Genomic DNA, 16,762 nt, shown 5'->3' on the forward strand with positions numbered 1-16,762 from the left:
AAAAATGGGCATTTTCGGGAAAAAACTGAAATTTCCGTAAATGCCCTTTTTTTCGGCGGCCATTTTGAGGGGTTCAAAGTCGTTTTACAAAAAAATCATAGGTATCATTTTTATTGGAAATTTTATGAACTTTCATTTACTAAATAACTCATTTTTCGCTAAAACCAATTCTTATAGAGATATTTACGAAAAACCGAGGAAAGGTCGATTTTTTGGGGGTTTTGGGGGGGGGGGGGGGTCGAGCGTACAGGGGATTCTTGGGGACTTTTTGCTGGGAGTCCCTGACACCCCAATGAACAACTTGGGCACATAAAACCTTATATATAAATTTTTTTTTTTCTATTTTTCCTATAATGCCTGGACTAAAAAGGAATTTTCCATTGTTTTACTGCCCCTGGGAAGCCGGCCACAAATGGCCTAGCAGAGCGTTATGTTCAAATATTAAAATCCAAATGATCAAAAATGGAAGCAGAACCTGGTGACATTCAAGAAAAAGTGCGTCAAATTGTCCTGCGATTCAGAGCTACACCGTTATTGGATGGATCTAGCCCTGCAGAACGCTACCTAGGGCGTAGAATCAAACTTCGCTTGGATGCCATTCACCCATTCAAACCGCTCAAAAATTCGTCGTGTCAAGCCACCCACCTCCGTTCCTTCCAAATTGGTGACAAAATAATTGCTCGTGTGTATAGAAGCAACAAACCTTCATGGCAACCTGGCCTCGTCCGGAAAAAATTTGGTAAAATCCACTATCTAGTAGAATTAAGCAACGGGTATACACTGAAGCGACATATCGACCAACTGCGAGATGCAAGTTTCCTTGACTTCAAGACCCCGGAGCATCAACAGAGTAAGCCGAAAAAGCAGGTTTCGTTTCAAGTGCAAATGCCAACTCCAAGGGACATTCCAGATCTCCACGTAGTGCCATCTGGAAGACAGGTTGTCATACCTGTAGCAAAGCCTGCATCGCCTGGCTCACCTTCAGCTAGTCGGAAGCCGCCTACTGTTCAGGGTTCAAGCAGTCACCTTGTAAGGCAACCATTGCCTCTTACCAGCCATGGTAGCCTGCCAAGCCCGGTCTCTCTGCCGTCAACTAGCCAGTCTGCGAATCAAGACGTTCCGCCTCCAGTCATTGACCTAACAAGCCAGACTCCTAGGAAGCTGCTAAGTGTAGGAAGAGGTAGGGCAACTATACGGTCGCCTGTGTTAGACCGCCCTTCTCGTATCAAAAAAGTGCCAGGACATTTGAAAGACTTTGTCCCCAAATAATTTGTATTGTACCCCTAGTGATTTTTCTGTATCCCAAGCCCAGCCAATGTGCTTTTTCTTTTAGTGGGGAAGACTGTAATATCCCATAGGTTGGTAACATGTAATGGCGGAGATGTGTCTCTCCGTCAGGGTCAGGCCGTGGAGGCGCTGCGCTCTCTGTCTTCTCTATCGAATAAACTCGCTGTGTGATAACGTCTCTGCTCGTTCTCTTTATTTCGTTATAGCACTGTTAAATTTTGGTGATGTGGCAAAATTGTGCTGGGTGTAAATGGAGACTAATTAGTCGTGGAAAATGCAGTTTTTTCGGTTTTCTCAAGTTTAGAGCTGTTTTTCGTGTTGACAGTTTATGCTGAGAAAATGTTTAACCAATGATTTCTAACGGATTTTTTACGCTCTTTTAGAATATGCAATCGTTTTTGTTGTATAACTAACCGTTTTCTAGTTACAGGTGAAAAATTGCCAAAAAACCCCAAAAATCGTTAAAAATGTCCAAAATGACCCACTAAAAATGGGTTTAGACAATTTTCGCCTGTTCCATTGAAAAGTACGCAAAAAATTACTTAGATGCACTTCCCGCATTCATGAAGCAAAGCTTTTTTGGGCTCGTTATAAAATTAAAACCATTTTTCAGCCGAAAAATTGAGTCGGCTGTTTTGGCGGGAAAAAGATGCACAATCGCAAAAACATTTTACGCCAGAATGCACCTACCCTAGGGTACTTAAAATATGGGTTCAGATGATTTTTTGAAGTGGGGCCAAAATCGGCCCTTAACGATACCCCTCCTTTCAACTATTATCTATTGAGGCTCAACATAGATCTATTGAGTATAATCTGGTATCAGTACAACCTCTACTGGTACCACCTGACACTCATCAAATATCTGGTATCAGTACAACCTCTACTGGTACCACCTGACACTCATCAAATATCTGTAGACTTTCAACTGGTATCAGTTGGTATCAGTGTAACCTCTACACTGGTGCCAACTGTTACTCATCAAATATCTGTAGACTTTCAATTAGTATCAGTTGGTAACCGTCGATATCAGTTAAAATCAGTTAATATCAGTTCATTTCCGCTACTGATTATAACTGATATCAACCGATCATTTTTACCAGGGATATTCTGAAAATGAAATCTTAAATGGACTGACCCGCGGCCTTGTCCTAGGGAAAAATCCCACTTACAAAGTTGGGAAAAATATTGAGTTAATCAATATATTTCGTAGTACCAAGTATGGTCCTTGTACCCCTAGGACCCACCTAGAGAGGAAGAAGAAGTGAAAACGAATTGTGCGATACTTTGTTGAATACTCCAATGGTTTATGTTTGTTTAGTTAAAATATCCCTGTTAAGAACGTCCCATGGGAACCTATGAGAAAAATCCCAATGGATTCCATCAATATTTCCCATGCGGTTCTCGCCCTGGGTCCCCATGGCTCTGCTAAAAATGACCATGTTGGTAACAAGTTGGTCTGGCCCTACATGGTATACCGACAGGGTGAATGGAACCTGTTATCATATATGATATCAACTTGTTATCACCATGATATCAACATGTTACCAATATTATATCACACACTGAAAAAAAAAAAAGTTCCAAAATGCCAAAATGCTTAAATTTAGGCGCACTGCATGTTCTTAGGCATAATTATCATCGCGGTCACCAGAGAAGTGACGCTGAGAGAACCCGACAATCAATACCTACGTTTATGCGAGGCTCGAAACCGAGGTTTCACGAAACCCGAGTTTGTAATGCAAGTTTTCGCCGTCGGGTTTATGCGGGCTCTGTAACCCGACTTTCGCGGGAAATCAAACTTTCCGATTCTGGCGCTGTTTATGCGCATATTTTCGATTTAACTTGAATTTCATGCGTTGGCGCCATTTTCACAAGCTATACTTCATTTTTTCACTATGAATTGATTCAATAAAATTATTATTACTCTTTTATCCCGTGTATGTTCCACAACTTTTCCGTAATATATAAGCGAAGGCTTCATCTTCACTAGAAAAGCCTTTACTGACTTTCTGAGCAACAGTTGGAAAAATGATAGTGGATTTTTAATAATTTTATGTTCATATTTAAAAATTGAATGAATACCTAAGTAATCACAACAACCCTTCAAATCATGCTCGAGCTTATATTCTGAGTTCAGAAAAGTTGCCATAGGTAATTTTAGTGTTGTTAAAAATAATTGTGGCAGGCGCAGAAATTCTTCATGTTGTTTATTGAGCTTCTAATGATCTTACAATAGGTAGATATAGGCATTGAAAGTTTAGGAGTGCTAATCCAGTAAAGCACCGCACCTTCACTCCATGGTGTCGTAAAGATTGTATGTCTGCCATTATTGTAGTGAAACAAATAACTAATCGGGAATACTTATGGGAATCGCTCCTTCAAAATATGATCAAAATAAGCGGATATTGATAGGTCAACAATGTATCGCTGAAGCAGAAGCGTCTAAATCCTCTTGAGGCAACGGACGGTGACAATCTTAACAAACTGATGACGCTTCACAAATTTTAAATTTCCACATTCCCAGAGACACGCGCTGAAATCCTGTTTCTCACCCCTCTTTCCGACTGCTCTCCGAGTCCAAGAGCAAGACAGGAAGAAAATAGGCAAGCTACCTACTACTGTTTGCCTACCTATGTGTTTTTTTTCTTAAACTTGATTTTCAAAGGTGACTCATGTAACATTTCGTTAGTTCCGTATCGTTTAAGTATGCCGTGATTTGAACCTTGGTTTCAAACTCAGGTTTCGATTGAAGTTAGGTTTAGAGGCTCGCATAAACATAGCTAATGTTCGCCAGAATTAAGCCGCGCTGCGCCCGAGTTCCCAAGCGATCACTCATCGACCCACTTAGCACAGAATCTTATGTCAATACTGATACATATTGTTGGATGTTGACATGATATCACCAACACTAACGAGTAGGTATGATATTAATATTGTCGGTTAAAAGGTATACCGCGTCAGCATGAATATAACACTGATACCTTCAATATATCAAACAACAGTATTGAGTCAATGCTGACGAGGTAAAAAAAAAAAATATAGGAAGAAAAAGAAGCCTAAGAAAACACGGTGTTAATCAAAGTTATGATGAAAGTCGAGCCGCGCACTGATACTATGCATGCTATAACAGCCTTATTAACAGGCGTGATTTTAACCCGAAACACCATCAGCTCCCTGTGGCTCAATGGTAGAGTACTGGGCTAGGAATTCCGCGGTTCGGGTTCAAATCCACCCGAGGGCGTCCGGGTATTTTACGCTACTAAACGTCGCAGGACATCAAGTAAGTGGTTTATAATATTCAATACTTGTATACTTGTGTAATTCATGTTTCAAATGTAATACATGTGCAGTACTATGAAAATGACGGTCATCGTCTGAACTTTCATATCTACTTGACAGTGGGCGCTGAGTGTACAGACGTTTCAGTGTCAAGGTAGTAATGCATACATGTTGTCGGTGTCCTGCAGTGTTCTGATGACCTTGTCATAACCCTGATTTCCATATGAAATCAACCTTTTCGGCCAATACTGTGACAATATTTTGACAGCTCCAAATCAGTAACTAATAAATACTGCGGCATAGTCTTGATATAATATTAAATCAGGATACATCAGCATTATATAAATACTGACACTACTGACGTGTCAGTACTATTGTAATATTATATCAATATTCTGTGCTATGTGGGGAAGTACTGACTAAGCCCGACGTTGTGAACTCCGGTAATCGCTCGAGTGTCGTTGCCACTCCGCCACGGACGCTCGCGTGGGGTAGATGGCTAATTTAGCACTAATAAACGTCCACAGATCGAACAAGTCGGTCATTTTGAGTTCACGAATGACGTTTCCAATGCTCATGCTGGGCATTGGATGTTCTCCCCGTAAAGTGTAAAGTCTCCGAATACGAACTTCAAATTAATTTTTTTGAATTATAAGGGTGCGAAAAAATGAATAATCATTTAGGTATTACTTTGTACACGGAAAAAAATAGGTTGTCTCTAACAGCTAATGCGGTATGGTTGAAAAGTAAAAAGAAGTGAGAACCAACAAAAATAGTTGGATTCACCAGCCACGTTGACCGATGTGACCAAGCACGAATCCAATTTACCTATACGCCTAAATTAAATCCGACTATTGCATCTTTTAGTGGTGCACCCAGCAATGTATGTTATCATACCCTCACAAGTAGGCCCAGCCAGCAAGAATCTTACGGCGGATGTCGCTGTGGCTGAGATGGACGGATTAACCATCTTGACAAAGCTGAACTGGCCATCACAAAGGCGACCCAACCATCAGGTACAGTCAGCGCGGTGAGAGTTCCCGCCTGGCTGAGCTGCGGTCCGCCATTTTTCCTTTGTCACTCAGTTACAAGTTCATCACGTTGTTGTTCGGAGTCTGTGCGCTTGGCTTTATTTATCTATATTAATCCATGTGAATTTACGCGTAATTTGCCCAAATTCGTGTTCGAATCGTTTCTACAGCGACCGTCTTGTCTTTAAATCTATCTGTTTTAACTTTCCACGTATATTTTCCGAGATTTCCTAGTTAAACCTGTATCGACCACTTTTTGGAGGTTATAAGAGTGCTGCGATGAATCTGGCTAACAAAATGTGTGAATTCTGAAAACTTGAAGGGCGTTTCGCAAAATTGTTCTGTTATTTAGTGAGTGTCGGTTCTGTATAAAGTCATTGCGAAAGCGGGAAGATACGGAAGTCCCTTGAAAATGATAGTTAGTTAGTTATTATAATTTTAAGACATTCAGCGTCTCAGGCTGATCAGTGATTATTGAATACTTCGTTCGTATATCTATTTGTGTTAAAATTTTAGAGAATCAAAATACTCTGATGCCGAGTAAAATTTTCCTGGGATGTTTGTTGAATATAAGCTTTAATCAAAATTTGACCGTTTCTGTCCCACCGTGAACTGTGGCAATTGGTACTGCGTGTAGTTCATTTTTGTAGGTATATTTTGAACTACCTATCTACTTATTATGAAATTAAACGTTTTGTGAAACTGATTTAGTCTGTAAATGATACTTTGACGGTAAAAACAAGTTTCGTTTTGGTATCATTTACTTGAAATCGGTGAAGCAATTATCTGCTATTTCTCGTCAAATTTGCTTTAACTGCCAGTAATTGTAAGTGTACTGGAATCTTTAATCAAAAAGTAAGTAAAATATCTACTACTTTCATATCAAATTTGTTTCTGCTAATTTAAGTTAATATTTAAAAATATATATGTTGAGTGGATGTTAGAATCCATAAAGTTCGTCGGAGCATCTGGAATTCGGGAAGCTTGAAATTACCATACTAGGCAGTTGGAAACGCCACACTAGCATGGTGTCAGCCGTATCGTGTAATTTACAATACTGGTATATTGGTAACTAACTAAACTGCATTTATTGGGAAAAAAGCAAGAAGACAGCATGGTTAATAATAACCAAACACTGGTAAATCCGATCATATGTTTTTTTGTAGCGTGTGTAGTAGAAATAAAAATCAGTATAATAAAGAAAAAAACAGGCTGTGCGATTTAAAGAAATGAAACATATGATCACAAATACAAATCTAGATTCGAATTCCCAGTTATCACACTCAAGCAGATCGACGTTGACGGTTAAATATAGATTTTTTGTGCTCCTTCATCATCGGTCGTCATAGCTCAATCGTTAGGGTGTTAGGTTAGGATTAGGTAGATCCAGGTTCAATCCCAAGTAACAGGTTGAAAAAATTCTATCGTAGTAAAATAAGTTGAATTAAATAAAAAAATTCATATTTTTCATTTTTACAATTTAGCGTTCTCAGATATTCATTTTATGGGGCTCCTGGCCCCCTATTTTCCATTAAAAGCCCCGAAAAATTGTAGCAATGACCGCTGTCCATTTTGGCAAAACTAAGCGGGCATGGTAGCCCTCAAAATGGGTCACTTTGACATAATTGCTGAGCGCTGCGGCCGAGCGCTCGGGTTGATCTAACCATCTTCGCAGGGCTGACCCAGCCGCGCGGCATGAAGGCAGCGTCACTACCTGCTGGTTGTCGATCTAGCCAACAATTTGGTTGGCGCGGTTTTCAGCTTTCGAAGATGGTCGATCCGACCATCTTCATGGCTGTACGAGACAACCTTTTTTTTCCGTGTAACCACCACATTCCTCTTCTTTAATTATTGTCCCAGTTTGATTTTTTTTTGTTGCCATCTTGAAGTTTTACGATGTCAGGCGGGTATCACTTTTGCCAGGCGACTACCGAATCTGTAGCGCACTTTTCAAATCTTCGCCTGCTCTCATCAAGATGAGGACGAGAAGCATGATAAGTGAGATGACGATGAGATAAAAATTATCCGTCACATTCTTCCTAGAAATGTGCCTGTTCCAGCTGAATTGAGTTTTTTATTTCTGAATGATGAAAGAATCTCAAAGGATCGAAATATGACTAATTCCTAGCTTTATAGCTTGCAAGATAACACCGTTACCTGAGTTATGAATTTTTCCAGTATCGTTGAAATATCAGTAGGTAGAGTACCCATGTAGCAAAATTTGAAAGATGATTGCCAATATATTGATCATTTATTTCCAATTTTATTCCAATTTGATTTCCATCGATTGGTCATTTATTGGTCATTTATTGCCAATAATCGACCAATCCGGGAATCATCGGTCGACCAATTATTTGTCCATTTTATTGCCAATCGAATTGCAATGAAATTGGAATATTTTGGTGATAAAACAGCAATAAACCATCAACATCTCAACTTTTTTTTTTTGACCTCAGGATCAGGTTGAAAACAATTTTTCCCTGAAAAACCTGCACAGAATACTGAGAATTGAGGTTTATTACTTAGAGTTGAAAAATGGAAGTAAAATAACTCTCTGAAAAGATAATGTCATGCAGTTACATAATAGCACAAATGTTTAAAATAATCGTTTTCCCTGATCCTTTCTACTCTCCCCTAAGAAGTAGTATTTAAAGATTTTGATTAGCGTATTTTTATTTTTAAACATTTCATTTCAGTAGCTTATCTTGAGGTTATTTCTGCGCCCCATTAAGGGGAGAGGATACCTTCCGCACAGGAAATTTGACAGAGAAAACGCATTCTTTGTTCGCTGTTCAAAAATAGAAATGAAAATTTAAAATTGGATGCTGCTTGTCCTTTGTCAATGTAATGATGGACACTTCAGTTTTTACAGATAGAAATAGGTTATAGAAAAAATAATTAAAGGTGCCACCATACACTTAGATGAATTTTTCAATGGTTCTCACAATTTTTAAAAATACAATTTTGCCATTAGACAAGAGCTCCATTACAGCACTCCATTAAGATAGACATAAACCTGACAAATTTACACAAATAATTACAACAAAAATTCACATGGATCTTAAGTCTGAATGAGTTTGATTCAAACGCTGCCAACATTAGGTAAAATAACATTTAAGATTTCACACCAATTTAAAATAATTCTAATTAGTGTTCAGTTGAAACTTGCTGAAAAAGATATGATAGTGGATATATACTCACTGCTAACTTCCAGTGTTTTCTTCATAATTTGGTGTACTGTTCAACTGCGAATAAAGATTAACAACATTTGATTGCTTGGCAATTTTATCATCAATCAAAAGTCGTTAAAATTCTTATACGAACAGCTGTCTGACCTGTAGAACTTTTGTATACTCACTCCCTGCATCCTCATAATATTTTCACGCGAAGTGGTGAATACGAAAGTGCTTACACATCTCATTTCAATGTGGTTGAGTTGTGTAGCTTCAGGATGGATTTTAACAGTGTGCAAAATGATATGTTTCTGGAATCTCTGTGCTTTTCCCAATATACACTTACAGACACATTAGACTATTGCGTTATGACTCTTTTCATTTCGCTTTTTGTTAGCGGGTCAGTCAGCGGCAATGGATGTTGGATTAAGCTTGGTCTTATCAATTCGACAACCACACGAGCGGAGCCAACAAAGAAGGCTTTGTTGATCCTTCAACTCACAGTTTTTTTAGTTTACGCGGTGAATTCAACATGAATTGTGAACGATAGAAAACAATCAATCGCCAAGTTTTCATGCTGATTTCACAGTACGACAAAAATCACACGACTTTAAAACTACGGATTGGTTATTTTTTCTATTCATTCAGTGAGTAAGAAGTTGATTGATAAGTTGGCCATTATGTGAACTTCAGTTTGTGAGCGCCGTCGAAGAATTTACGCCTCTGCGCAAAGCGGTGTTCGCTACTATCCACCTTAAAAATATCAGGCTCATGATTGTATCGTAAAAAAACTACGTATCAGTTATGATCCGCAACATTTATGTGGTTGTGATTTATGTGCGGCTAAAAATTTAATTTTTACAAGGCTTGGAAGTATTAAAATACCTATCTAAGCTTGCGTTTTGGCTTCTGCTAGATTCAAATGGTTTCATGTGGATACGCTTGCAAACCGAAAGAAAGTAAACAATGGCCAACTTATACGACTACACCTCTAAGTGGTTGACTGGTTGTCGGACCAAGAAAATAACCAGTGGAAGTTCTGTTACTTGTTTACAAGGAATGTTAAACAAAGTACCTCGAATAACGTGAACTGAAGTCCATAACTATTGATGGGTTGATTTTAAGTGGTCTTTCATCTGCTTATTTGAGACGAGATGCATATGAAGGCATTTCTAACCTCATTTGTGGCCTTGCAATATTCACAGGCGATTTTGGGAAAAGCATAAAGAAAGAGAAATGAGTTCATTCTAAGTAACTTACAGCTTACGGCTTAAAACAGAATAAAACGGCCACTGCGCTGAGCAGTTACTAGTGGACAACGTTAACATGAGGCACATTAGGATGTTATTGACGACGACCACAATAAGCGAGCGATAAATCACCAACTGGGATAGTGTGCATGCACGTGCACAGTAAGATACTTGGTGTTTTTCATTTCTGAATCTTAGATACACTCAACCGAAAAATTGCCGTAACTAACACACAAATGACCAATTCACATCATCTATTACGTTGGTTTTGTATTTTGTAACCGACTAACCGACTCAAAAACACAACATCGACAACCGAGGTAGGAGGTACGACCGTACAGACAGGCACCTTCGAACGCTATTAAAGATGGCCGTCCATAATGACGTGTTTACTGTCCCGCGCGAAAAGTCAAAATAATTTTTACATAAATAATATAATGAAACAATAATAATGATAATAATAAAAAAATTGATGTACTGCAACTTTCCGAAAAAGTTAAATATTTTGAAGTTTCAGTCTCAAATTACTAATTGTAAGTAACAGGCAATTCATCCATGAGCAGCCAATTAATCGTCAATCTTGAAAAATTGTATTTTTTACATAAAAGTATTAGGTATAAGTTCATAACTTATCGCCGTAAAAAATGACATTAAAATAGCAATATACCTTCAACATTAAAATTAGCACAAATAAAATTGCAATTGAATGACAATTTTATTCCAAAAATATGTCCATTATTTGTCAATATTATCGGTTTCCAATAAATGGGTGATAAATCGGCAATTTATCACCCATCAAGATCTCAGTCCTGCTACATGGGTACCTAATAGCGGCACCCAGTGTCACAGTATGCCATATTTTATGTAGGTAATTCTCATCCAAATAAGAGAAGAATAAATCTTTACCTTCATTACCACCAAGTAGACGAAAGTTCCACTGTGAACTTAGTTGGCCAATAAAAATGCAAACAATGAAGCAATTATTTTTATTTCCTGACAATGGTAAGAATTATGGGAAGAATTCTAAGGCATGGTAAAAACTGTATTTATCATTCCTCAATTAATACAAGGTTGACTGTTTGCATGGAAATGATAGTACATTAGTTGGCTTATCTTTTTTTCTAAACTTTAGATTAAGTTGATGAAGGTAGCAGGTTATCGTCAGCAAGAGCTAGTTGATATAAGTATGTAGTTTAGAATGGTCGATTTTTAATTCTTCCAGAGGAGCATCATTAGTATTTAATGCAAAACTCTCAGGGGTCTCTGGATACTATGACTCTACTCTTATCAAGAATGTTCATGCTAATTTTGTTGCTACATGGTGATGGGAGAGATAATTTTAAGATAATTTTGGTAAAAGTCGGACAAATATGAGGATGCCAAGTTTATAAGAAAATCTCACAAACCAAAGTGAAAATTGTTTCATGCCTCTGCAATTTTCAGCTTCCCGCTAGGTTCTCGCAAGAAGGTCAGCACACCGCGCTGATCAAACTTTTGTGAAATTTCTTGTTAATTTTAGAGTGTGTGCCAAAGTCACAGTGAGTATTCCACAAGTATTTCACAAGAATTGCAAATCTGAAAAATCTAGAAAAATAACAAGTTACTTAGTACCTCTCAGCCTCTGCGCAATTTGCACCCCTGCTAACAAATGTTGGAGAATAGAGAACACTTTACCCTCAAAACATTACTCACACTGATTTTGGACTAATAATTACCTATATGTGCACGATTGTGGATCTGAGCTGTACTTACTTACCAAACTTTGTTGAGCGAAGTTGTTACTTAGGAGAAATTCATTAACTGCTGCCAAGGATTCACAAACTCTGACCTTGATAAATATTTCCGACATATACTTGAGATACAGTCAGATGTTTAGAATTCTGGACATTCAGTTATTGTTCACACACAAAAGAAATTGACTTACAAATACAACCGTTTTATATTTACATAAATGCTCAACAGAACATACCGACAGTTGTGATAAGGTTCTCGGCAGCACTCTGATAGCAGTGAAAGCTAAAGGATCCCTACCCTGCGGCAAAAATGGAGTTGATTGTAATTTTGATTCACATGGTGCTAATGTTGTCAAGACAAAATTACACTCCACGCACAGTCAAAGAATATTTTGATAAGTAGGATTATCCATTAAGGAAGTTGCACAAATCACAAATCAAACCGAAGGACATGGACAAACCAAGGAGCCAGCTCAGAAACTCGGCGATTCAGTTTCTCTCACTGCAAGAGGTGGAACCATCCAAAGTACCACTAATGTTAAGTTGAAGGGGTGAATTACTGACTTAAAGAGTGATGAGTCATTTTGGGATTTTTACGAAGAGATTCAAAGGAAAAAATTGGAAAATGTTCAACTATAAAATGAACGTAAACAATCCGCCATTGTATCAAAGCTGACGCACAAATGAAACAAGCGCTAAACACAAGGGGGGAAAAGTACGTAAATAGATTTTGTTTTATAAGGAAAATGGTGAAAAAGTTAGGAAATTAAAATTGGAAATTGAAGCTTTAAGATATAAAGAACTTCAGATAATTAATACAGTTTACTTAGAAACGGAGTTAAAGAAGGCAAAGTAAGGTGATTCGATGGACGCCATATTTTGTGTCCGAACGGCATGCGATATATCGCATCAGCTATTCGTCATTTATCTCCTATTTTGAGATCGCAATTCTCTTGTCAGGAGTCTAAAGCACTCACTTACCAATTTTAACAAAGAAATTCAACGTAATAAAGGCGTGGTTTTTTCAGAGAGAAAATATCGCATTCGAGTGCAGTTTCGATATCAGTATCGAATGCGATGTTTTCTCTCTGAAAAAACCACGCCTTTATTACGTTGAATTTTTTTGTTAAAATTGGTAAGTGAGTGCTTTAGACTCCTGACAACAGAAGTGCGATCTCAAAATAGGAGGAAAATGACGAGGAACTGAAAATATGGAACCAATTGATGCGATATATATCGCATGCCGTTCTGACACAAAATATGGCGTCCATCGAATCACCTTAAGGAAACTCAGAAAGAACAGGGTAAGGTGAGGTTGGGTAACTGGGCGGTGGGGTAACTGGGCAGTGCCCTCCGTATTTCTACCAGATTAGTGCAAAAATTGTTTTCACTGTTGGCATACCTTCATTATGACGTAAACCATCTAGAACATGTAAACATAACTTCAAAAAAAAATTTTATGGTGAATGGTGAAGTGCCGAAAATTGGACAGCTTTTTTTTCAAAACAACGCCGGAGGTGGTCCCGAAAAGAGCCTCATATCTCACTCCCAGCAAGTATTTTATTCAACTTTGACAATTCTTCTTCATGTATGATGTATTTGTGTAATGCGTGAGTAATTACAACATAATTGGATGAAAATACTGGCTGCAAAGGGTTGATGCCCAGTTACCTTGAAAATTTTCCCTTTGTGGGGTAACTGGGCACCCACCCCAAGGTAACTGGGCAGGTGGCAGTGGTGGCACCTGCCCAGTTACCCATTGCAAGGTTGCTGTGCTTCGGTGTTTGTTTACTTCTGAAAATGTCAAAACTAATTGACTATTGTGGACTTTTAAGTGCCAAAGACCAATAATCAGGGTTCCCAGCACACTAAACTTCTAACTTAAGTCAATTATAGCATAACTTAAGCATTACTTAATTACATTTTTGCCGCTAACTGTTATGACAACACTTTTAACGACTTAAACATGGTTATATAAATTCAAATGAAATTCTCTGAAACCCTCATGAGAAGGACATTCTTTTCTGGCCAATGAGAATTACAAATAATGCCCCCCTTAAAAATTAAGGGAACTTTTTGGCGCCTGACTCTATCCCAGATCAGCCTTGCGGCTTAATTTTTTTTCATTTTTTAAAAATGTATCATGCTTAATCTCACTAAAAGTGGCCAAACAGAGTCCTGGTATACAATACTACTTTATAAGTAGTAATACAGGAAGTTCTAAGCATTTATCTACAAGGAAACATTTTTTTTTTACCGTTATTCAATTCTCAGATTTGAGGGTTTTTTTGCCGCTAACTGTTACGACATCATTCTTAACCACTTAAACATGTTTATATACATTCAAATGAAATTTTCTTAAACCTTCATGAGCAGGACATAACTTTCTGGCCAATGAGAATTAAAAATAATGCCCCCCTCAAAAATTAAGGGGGGGTAGTCCAGTTACCCCACGACGTTGGGTAACTGGGTGAAAATAACGGGAAATTTTTGAAAATTTGTGGGAAAAAATTGAAAGATGAAATTCGACTTTTGACTCTTCCTACATTTAGACAAGGTGTTGTACTTACTAAAAAAAATTTAAAAGTAGCCTCCACTGTCAATATAATGATGGGAAAAAAATCATGAAGTTGAAATTTTGACATTTTTCTCCGAACTCCTGCCCAGTTACCCAACCTCACCTTATTTTGTAGGAAAGGGTTGGTAGGTCTAGTATTGAATTCACGTATCGATATATTGAACAGCGACTATCGATAGTCGCGTCCGTAAAAATCCGTATAAAATACACACTAATACAGAAGCGGGGGACGAGGGATCTTATGGAAATGCACACACACATATAAAAAATCGCTCGTTAGCCATAAAAATCCCCATTTAAACACGGCAAAACCCCACTAGCGATCGAGATTTTTGCATTGATGAAACGGCGAGAGTGATAGGAAAGTCATCCCCAGTTGATCACTGGGAGAACAACAAGAATCGATCTCTGAGAGAACAATAAAAGGAAAAATAAATTATGGGAAAATTGTGAAACAGATGCACAGAAGTACCGAGTTCAGATTCAAATAAGCTCGTGTAAAATTATGAAACTGTGCACAGGAGTACGGAGTTCAGATTCAAATAAACTCATGCGGTGAGATAATTTTGAAAATCGATCTGCGCGATGATTTTCAAAACGCAGATCTCAAAATGTGACGCAGCAAATATTTTTTCTCGTACCTATTTTATTTGTTTAAAAGGATGACAAATTAAGGTGCGTTACTCCCAGAGATTTTCCCTGAATATTTTTAGACCCCATCACAAAGTAACTACCTACCAATATATTCGTCACAATTTCTGGCCAGTACGTGGAATTAATTTTTCTTTAATTGATTGATCATGTGAAATTTATTAGACCCATTTTAATAGCTCCTCTGCTCTTCTGTACCCTGTGCAAAATGCATTTGCTGAACTGAGCATGATTGTAAACAAAATTTGTTAAATCAAGGGTTCCCTAGGACTTGACAGAAAAAACGAAACAAGGGATTTACAACAGCGAAAACATAAAAAAAAAAAAACCCACAGCTCGCCAGAGTGGGGTGTTTATTCTGCGAGCGTTCGTTGGAGCGTTCAAAAACGGTTCAAAAAATCTTAGCCCATCAGGCCTGACGCATATTCACTATCACAATAATGATGAGAGCCTAAGTCAATGACTTTTATAGCGTAAATTCGCCCGATGGAGACGTGCGCCGGACGCTACGATGGCTCAGTAGGTAGGGTATTAGGTTCGTAAACTGTAGATCCCAGGTTCAAATCCCGATAGTTAGGTCAAAATTTGCAAGTCAGTACTTTCCATGTGGAGTCTTCGACACTTGTGGATACGCAATTGAATAATTTGTTTAATCAAAAATTCAATTTTATCCATTTTTTGTAATTGATGATTAATAATAATACATACTCTGTCAACAAATCCCCATGGATTCCCGTCATGCCCATGGGCCCTGGGTCCCCATGGCCCAGTCCCCCCTGCTAAAAATGACCATGTTTGTATATGATGAGACGATGTTGTTACCAACAGGGTCTAAAACACCCATGTTGGTATCAAGATGATGTCAACATGGTATCAACGTGAAATCAACTTGGGGTAAAAGACCAACATGATACCAACATGCTGGCTATATGGCAAGTCCCAATATGATATAACCATGATTTTAAAAAAAATGTCGTTAACAACATTGCACAAATATGTAAAACATGACGATATCAATTTGGACTTTCTTACCATCATGATAAAGAGTTGATGTAAAGTTGGTATCTGTTGGTCCCATCTTGGGAACATACTGATATTATTGCACTGAAAAAAAAAAGTTCGGTGATTTTTACCGAACCCTTCGGTATACGGTTGTTCGGTGGCACAAACCTAAGTATTGGGTTCTGTGAACCGAACGGCATTACGGCGTTTGGAAAACACGACCAACCGAGTTCGGTAAGGTTTTACCAAACTTTTAAGGTCACGGAAACCGATCATTCGGTTATATTCGCACCGAACTTTCAGTATATATTCGGAGAAAGTTGGAAACGTTCGGTTGGCGTCTTATTATTGTATTTGTTGATCCATAGATATGTTAAAAGACGATTATCTAATTCTTGCCTTTGTGGCCTTAGTAATTTTTGAAATCCGTGTTGATATTTTTTCTATGAGTAAATTTTTCTTTAGACTTCTTTTTATCTATTTTGCTTTCAAAACTCATTTGTGCATTGAATAAAATTTCATTTATATCCGCGGCTTAAAGTCAAAAGAATGTTGCTCAATTAAGATGGGACCAGGAAGTAATTATAAACAAGCAGGAAGCTCCAACGCATTCGCGTCGGAGAGCGGCTCTGGCGACAGTAGTTGTAGTCAAGAATGAGGGCCTAGACACATTTTGTCACTGATGTACAAACCGACAACTGTCGATTCATGTTTTGTAACTTAGCAGATTTACGTAGCCGGTGTATAAATGTGTATTGGCCCTTGATATGCAGAATGC

At 38.1% G+C, this 16,762-nt stretch overlaps 1 protein-coding gene across 1 annotated transcript in view; it reads left to right on the forward strand.

Annotated features, from left to right (window-relative positions):
- Positions 1-16,762, forward strand: part of LOC109038378 (atrial natriuretic peptide receptor 1) — a 405,535-nt gene that overhangs the window by 112,872 nt on the left and 275,901 nt on the right. The gene's annotated exons all lie outside the window — the stretch shown is intronic.

This window comes from Bemisia tabaci, chromosome 1 (assembly GCF_918797505.1).
Source record: "Bemisia tabaci chromosome 1, PGI_BMITA_v3".
Taxonomy (NCBI): Eukaryota; Metazoa; Arthropoda; class Insecta; order Hemiptera; family Aleyrodidae; genus Bemisia; species Bemisia tabaci.